Here is a 7,456-nt window from a genome sequence, read left to right on the forward strand (position 1 = left end):
TGCAAGACACCTATGTTTCAATCAATACAAGACGGTTATTCCACATTGCTTATCTATATGCAAGACACTTATGTATCATTCCATGCCAGGCGGTTATTCGAAATGGTTTATCTATATGCAAGACACTTATGTATCATTCCACACCAGGCGGTTATTCGAAATGGTTTATCTATATGCAAGCCACTTATGTATCATTCCATACCAGGCGGTTATTCGAAATGGTTTATCTATATGCAAGACACTTATGTTTCAATCAATACAAGACGGTTATTCCACATTGCTTATCTATATGCAAGACACCTATGTTTCAATCAATACAAGACGGTTATTCCACATTGCTTATCTATATGCAAGACACCTATGTTTCAATCAATACAAGACGGTTATTCCACATTGCTTATCTATATGCAAGACAATTATGTTTCAATCAGTACAAGACGGTTATTCCACATTGCTTATCTATATGCAAGACACTTATGTTTCAATCAATACAAGACGGTTATTCAACATTAATTATCTATATGCACTTATGTTGCAGTCAATATTGACAAGACGGTTATTCCACATTGCTTATCTATATGCGTGACACTTATATTTCAATCAATACAAGACGGTTATTCCACATTGCTTATCTATATGCACTTATGTTTCAGTCAATATTGACAAGACGGTTATTCCACATTGCTTATCTATATGCAAGACACTTATGTTTCAATCAATACAAGACGGTTATTCCACATTGCTTATCTATATGCAAGACACCTATGTTTCAATCAATACAAGACGGTTATTCCACATTGCTTATCTATATGCAAGACACCTATGTTTCAATCAATACAAGACGGTTATTCCACATTGCTTATCTATATGCAAGACAATTATGTTTCAATCAGTACAAGACGGTTATTCCACATTGCTTATCTATATGCAAGACACTTATGTTTCAATCAATACAAGACGGTTATTCAACATTAATTATCTATATGCAAGACACCTATGTTTCAATCAATACAAGACGGTTATTCCACATTGCTTATCTATATGCAAGACACTTATGTTTCAATCAATACAAGACGGTTATTCCACATTGCTTATCTGTATGCAAGACACTTATGTTTCAATCAATACAAGACGGTTATTCCACATTGCTTATCTATATGCAAGACACTTATGTATCATTCCATACCAGGCGGTTATTCGAAATGGTTTATCTATATGCAAGCCACTTATGTATCATTCCATACCAGGCGGTTATTCGAAATGGTTTATCTATATGCAAGCCACTTATGTATCATTCCATACCAGGCGGTTATTCGAAATGGTTTATCTATATGCAAGCCACTTATGTATCATTCCATACCAGGCGGTTATTCGAAATGGTTTATCTATATGCAAGACACTTATGTTTCAATCAATACAAGACGGTTATTCCACATTGCTTATCTATATGCAAGACACCTATGTTTCAATCAATACAAGACGGTTATTCCACATTGCTTATCTATATGCAAGACACTTATGTTTCAATCAATACAAGACGGTTATTCCACATTGCTTATCTATATGCACTTATGTTTCAGTCAATATTGACAAGACGGTTATTCCACATTGCTTATCTATATGCAAGACACTTATGTTTCAATCAATACAAGACGGTTATTCCACATTGCTTATCTATATGCAAGACACTTATGTTTCAATCAATACAAGACGGTTATTCAACATTGCTTATCTATATGCAAGACACCTATGTTTCAATCAATACAAGACGGTTATTCCACATTGCTTATCTATATGCAAGACACCTATGTTTCAATCAATACAAGACGGTTATTCCACATTGCTTATCTATATGCAAGACACCTATGTTTCAATCAATACAAGACGGTTATTCCACATTGCTTATCTATATGCAAGACACCTATGTTTCAATCAATACAAGACGGTTATTCCACGTTGCTTATCTATATGCAAGACACCTATGTTTCAATCAATACAAGACGGTTATTCCACATTGCTTATCTATATGCAAGACACTTATGTATCATTCCATGCCAGGCGGTTATTCGAAATGGTTTATCTATATGCAAGACACTTATGTATCATTCCACACCAGGCGGTTATTCGAAATGGTTTATCTATATGCAAGCCACTTATGTATCATTCCATACCAGGCGGTTATTCGAAATGGTTTATCTATATGCAAGACACTTATGTTTCAATCAATACAAGACGGTTATTCCACATTGCTTATCTATATGCAAGACACCTATGTTTCAATCAATACAAGACGGTTATTCCACATTGCTTATCTATATGCAAGACACCTATGTTTCAATCAATACAAGACGGTTATTCCACATTGCTTATCTATATGCAAGACAATTATGTTTCAATCAGTACAAGACGGTTATTCCACATTGCTTATCTATATGCAAGACACTTATGTTTCAATCAATACAAGACGGTTATTCAACATTAATTATCTATATGCACTTATGTTGCAGTCAATATTGACAAGACGGTTATTCCACATTGCTTATCTATATGCGTGACACTTATATTTCAATCAATACAAGACGGTTATTCCACATTGCTTATCTATATGCACTTATGTTTCAGTCAATATTGACAAGACGGTTATTCCACATTGCTTATCTATATGCAAGACACTTATGTTTCAATCAATACAAGACGGTTATTCCACATTGCTTATCTATATGCAAGACACCTATGTTTCAATCAATGCAAGACGGTTATTCCACATTGCTTATCTATATGCAAGACACCTATGTTTCAATCAATACAAGACGGTTATTCCACATTGCTTATCTATATGCAAGACACCTATGTTTCAATCAATACAAGACGGTTATTCCACATTGTTTATCTATATGCAAGACACCTGTGTTTCAATCAATACAAGACGGTTATTCAACATTGCTTATCTATATGCAAGACACCTATGTTTCAATCAGTACAAGACGGTTATTCCACATTGCTTATCTATATGCAAGACACTTATGTTTCAATCAATACAAGACGGTTATTCAACATTAATTATCTATATGCACTTATGTTTCAGTCAATATTGACAAGACGGTTATTCCACATTGCTTATCTATATGCAAGACACTTATGTTTCAATCAATACAAGACGGTTATTCCACATTGCTTATCTATATGCACTTATGTTTCAGTCAATATTGACAAGACGGTTATTCCACATTGCTTATCTATATGCAAGACACTTATGTTTCAATCAATACAAGACGGTTATTCCACATTGCTTATCTATATGCAAGACACCTATGTTTCAATCAATACAAGACGGTTATTCAACATTGCTTATCTATATGCAAGACACTCGTGGGTCTATCAAGACAAGGTGGTTAATATACCTATATACAAGACAATTATGCACCTATTATAACCAGGCAGTTACTACAAATGATTTATCTATATGCAAGACGTTTATGTACCCATCCATGGTGTCCACACGCCAGAAACTAATTTTAAAAAGAATAAACCCCTATTGTCTTTTAATGCACCTGACGAAGTTGTTATAAAATCATAAAACAGCAATATCAGATATATGACAAGAAGAAATTCACTCAAAAAGCAACCGAAGGTCTTTCCAACTTTGATAACACATCATACAAAACATTTTGAGAGAGACAGCACACGCACACAAAGTTGAGCTATCTGGTATTACGCTAGAAACTACCTACATCGTGGCGAATTATATCCTATCTATAACAGTAAATCTTCAGGTTAGTGTCATTCAATGTAGTTAAAAGTATCTAACTAGTTTTAAATAATCAATGTGAAACGAATTAGGTATTTTTAGCTAGTTTTAACGATGATGTCCTGAAAATGTACTGTGCTACAAATAGGATACAATTCACGATGCTGTGTGGAACGAAATATAAAGGAAACACTGTTCCAGACACACAGACAATACTCATCACTGGCTACACAAATCCAAACTCTCTAGAACATTAACAAAACCGGCAACAACCAGAAATATGTTATGTCAGACTTGCGTTCTTCAAACTTTGTCAAACACCCCCAACCAGCCCCAGTTCGATCAAACATGTTAAACGAACGAAAATATCTGCACTTACCAATCAGAGTTGTTCATTCATCAGTCTACACGCTATTCCACAAGAAACTTTCCATGAAGCGTATTATAGTATCAGTAATAGCACATCATATTACATTTCCAGGACAGAAAATATAAATTTCCAAGAATATCATGAATCAGAAATCACCTCACAATCATTACACACTTCGTTAAAGCTGTGTACTTTATTGTACTGTTGCCTACCATAGAGCTTTTCCAAATTAGAACGGAAGAAAGTTAAAAGTTATCGTTATAATATATATTAATTACTTATTCTTATTTTCATATGACATCCATCGATTAAATGTGATAATACATTAATAATATCAAATGATTTTATGTTTCTATCTTTTTAGGCGTAGAACTTGTACAGTTATAATCGACTGGGCACCCTTTTGCCCCCATTAACATATTCAATTTAATGCGCGTTTACAAAACTAAAAGCACGTGGCTCGAGACGCTCATGATGCAATACTTGCAGCATGTAAAAATTATAACTTTCTTAATTGATTTTGTGTTTCTTTTTTAAGAGCAGCATTTATAGCAATATTCGTTTTGACAATTGTTCAGAGTTTCATAAAAGAGTACAAAAACTTTATATAGGATCAAAAGCAACACATTGTACCTGATGAATACTGTGCTTTGAATCTGATAAATATATTGCAAAAGCACAGTTATTTTAATTTAAACAGGACAAAATGGGTGAGATAAATAATTTATGTCGGCTTTTGTACCAAGACAAGAAAATCCCAGTCGCGAGGTTACACACACACACACACACACACACACACACACACACACACACATTTAGTTGAAATTACAATCAGTGGATATAACATACGGCCTTTATCAAGGCATCACAGTAAAGTAAAGGGGTTAAATATGTGGAACTATTTTGGTAGTCTTTACATGCATGTGTCCAACCACCTGGCCGGAGTAGGGATAATATACAACATAAAGTGGATCGCCAGATAAAAAGATGCACTTTCTAAGCGGCGATACATCGTCGCAAGACTCGTGGCTGTCACTGAGAACATTACTCAGTCATTTCAGTCAAATAACCTCCAACGTTGCTGTAGCAATACACATGAATTTGATGGACTTGATGATTCTCCTCCAGAGGAAAACACCACACATGTAGTGATAGAAAAGGCCAACAGTGTTCCGAATTTGACTTTGTTCAATGTTAAGATCGAGTTAAATTAGGACGGCGCTGTACACGTTAATGGTTTTCACGAACATAACAGTGCACGTAAGATAGATTAAGATCAGTTGTGCTGCAGACTGATTATTTCATAAAAACGCCAAAATTCCTTTGTCCCATCGTTTCATTCGTCAACATCACACACCTTAAACGGCCTTCAGACATACAAAAACATTCCAGCGCCGAGACCATCGCGGCATTAAAATGTTAACGAACTCACAGCATCATATGAGTATACTAAACACCATTCTCTTGAGTAACTTTTGGCAAAAGCTTTGCTACAAATACTCCGAAAATCCTTTATCCACTTTACCCATCTCTCTCTCTCTCTCTCTCTCTCTCTCTCTCTCTCTCTCAGTTCCATGTATGTACGTACCTACATATGTACGTACGTATGTATATATGTATGTACGTACGTACGTACGTATGTATGTATGTATGTATGTATGTATGTATGTATGTATGTGTGTGTGTGTATGTGTATGTCTGAATGTATGCATGTATGTGTCATGAGAGATTTTTCTCATAACTTTTATGAGAATTGTTTTTGCCGATAATTTCAGCGTATTATGATGTGATGATGGTAAGAGTTCTCTTCATCATGCCCAATTTCTTCACGGGCACTCTCCGATAAATAGAGAGATGACAGATAATTCGAGCCTCCTTTACGGAGGTGTCACCACTGGCAATGATGGTGTTATTTTACATCGTTAGGGTGCGAGAGGTAATGGGTTCCAGCTGTATAGAAAAGGCGAACTGTTCATCATGAAGTTCAGCGGAAACCTAATCTCGCACGGCTAAGGCGTTGCTTATCATAATTCTGGAAAAAGGAAAATCATAACTCGCTTCCCAAAACGGTAATGACCTCGAGTGATTAATTTAACCTATGCTTTATCGTTCAGAAAAACTACAAGGTCCATTTTCTGGATTTTTTACAAAAATTTACGAACTGTAATATAATAACTTTGTTTTACAGATATGGTTGCCTCTTGGGAACATTCACTTTCTGTTTAACTTCATAGTTTACAAACTTTCCAGTACCTGTTCTAATAGATTGAAACACGTCATTATAGAAAAACGTGTCTGTAGAAGCACTTTCATGATGGGCTAATGAACGCCAGTCAAGAAGAACTTGCTGATAAATTCGAGTTCTTCCTAGCTAGACTGGTACAATATTTCTGAATACAGAATTCGCTGACGTAGAAAACAAAAAGACAAACTATTATACACAATTGCATTTTAAGAGTAAAGCATGCATTGAATAAAAATTCCTACCATTTCAATCCTAACATACGTGCGTGTGTGTGTGTGTGTGTGTGTGTGTGTGTTACGCCATTTTTTTCAACTACACCATCATCGGATCCCAGAACCCACCTTCATTTATTCATTTAGTAAGCACATTGTCATTTTAAATGCGATATTACAGACTACTGCTGAAAATGCAAACGTTTACAAGAACTGTCTCAACCCTCATATCATTCACCGATTGAAAGGTATGATCTCCCAGTTTTCATGACCTGATTACTCACCCAACTCAAGATTTATCCTTGTGCAACATTTGTTTTCAATCAAAACGTTTGCGCCAGTGTCTTCGTGTTCCATCCCCAAATATCCGGCTTGTTTTAGTCTGTAGGTTTTATAGGATAATAGTATAATCGTTTACGAAACTACATTGCATAGACAGTTTAGAATACGTTTTTACTCAAAGGTCAGCTGTTTTATCAAATCGGAACCAAGAATGGACAAAATTTAGGGAGACCTTTACCGTCTAATTAATAGAATATAAGAAATGTAAACAAATAAATTCAGACATACAACAACAAAAACGGACAGACACATATAGCACACATAATAAAAAAGATGGCAAAATGAACAATTATCGGTGGCCATGGAATATCAATAGTACGTGTTATAAGGCTGGCATCGTTCCGTATCGATCCTAGACGTTATGTACCGAAGTGCTCTTTAAAATACCAATATTAACCAATCATTATTGCATTGATGATCAATAAATCGTATGTGTTTGAGTGTGTATATACGTGTATGATATCGGTATGTAACGAATACGGATACATGAACGACTTCGCCATCTTGTCATTACTAAATAGCGACCGTGTTCCCTCCTT

The sequence above is a fragment of the Sinohyriopsis cumingii genome, chromosome 14 (assembly GCF_028554795.1).
Source record: "Sinohyriopsis cumingii isolate HCF-2022 chromosome 14, ASM2855479v2, whole genome shotgun sequence".
Taxonomy (NCBI): domain Eukaryota; kingdom Metazoa; phylum Mollusca; class Bivalvia; order Unionida; family Unionidae; genus Sinohyriopsis; species Sinohyriopsis cumingii.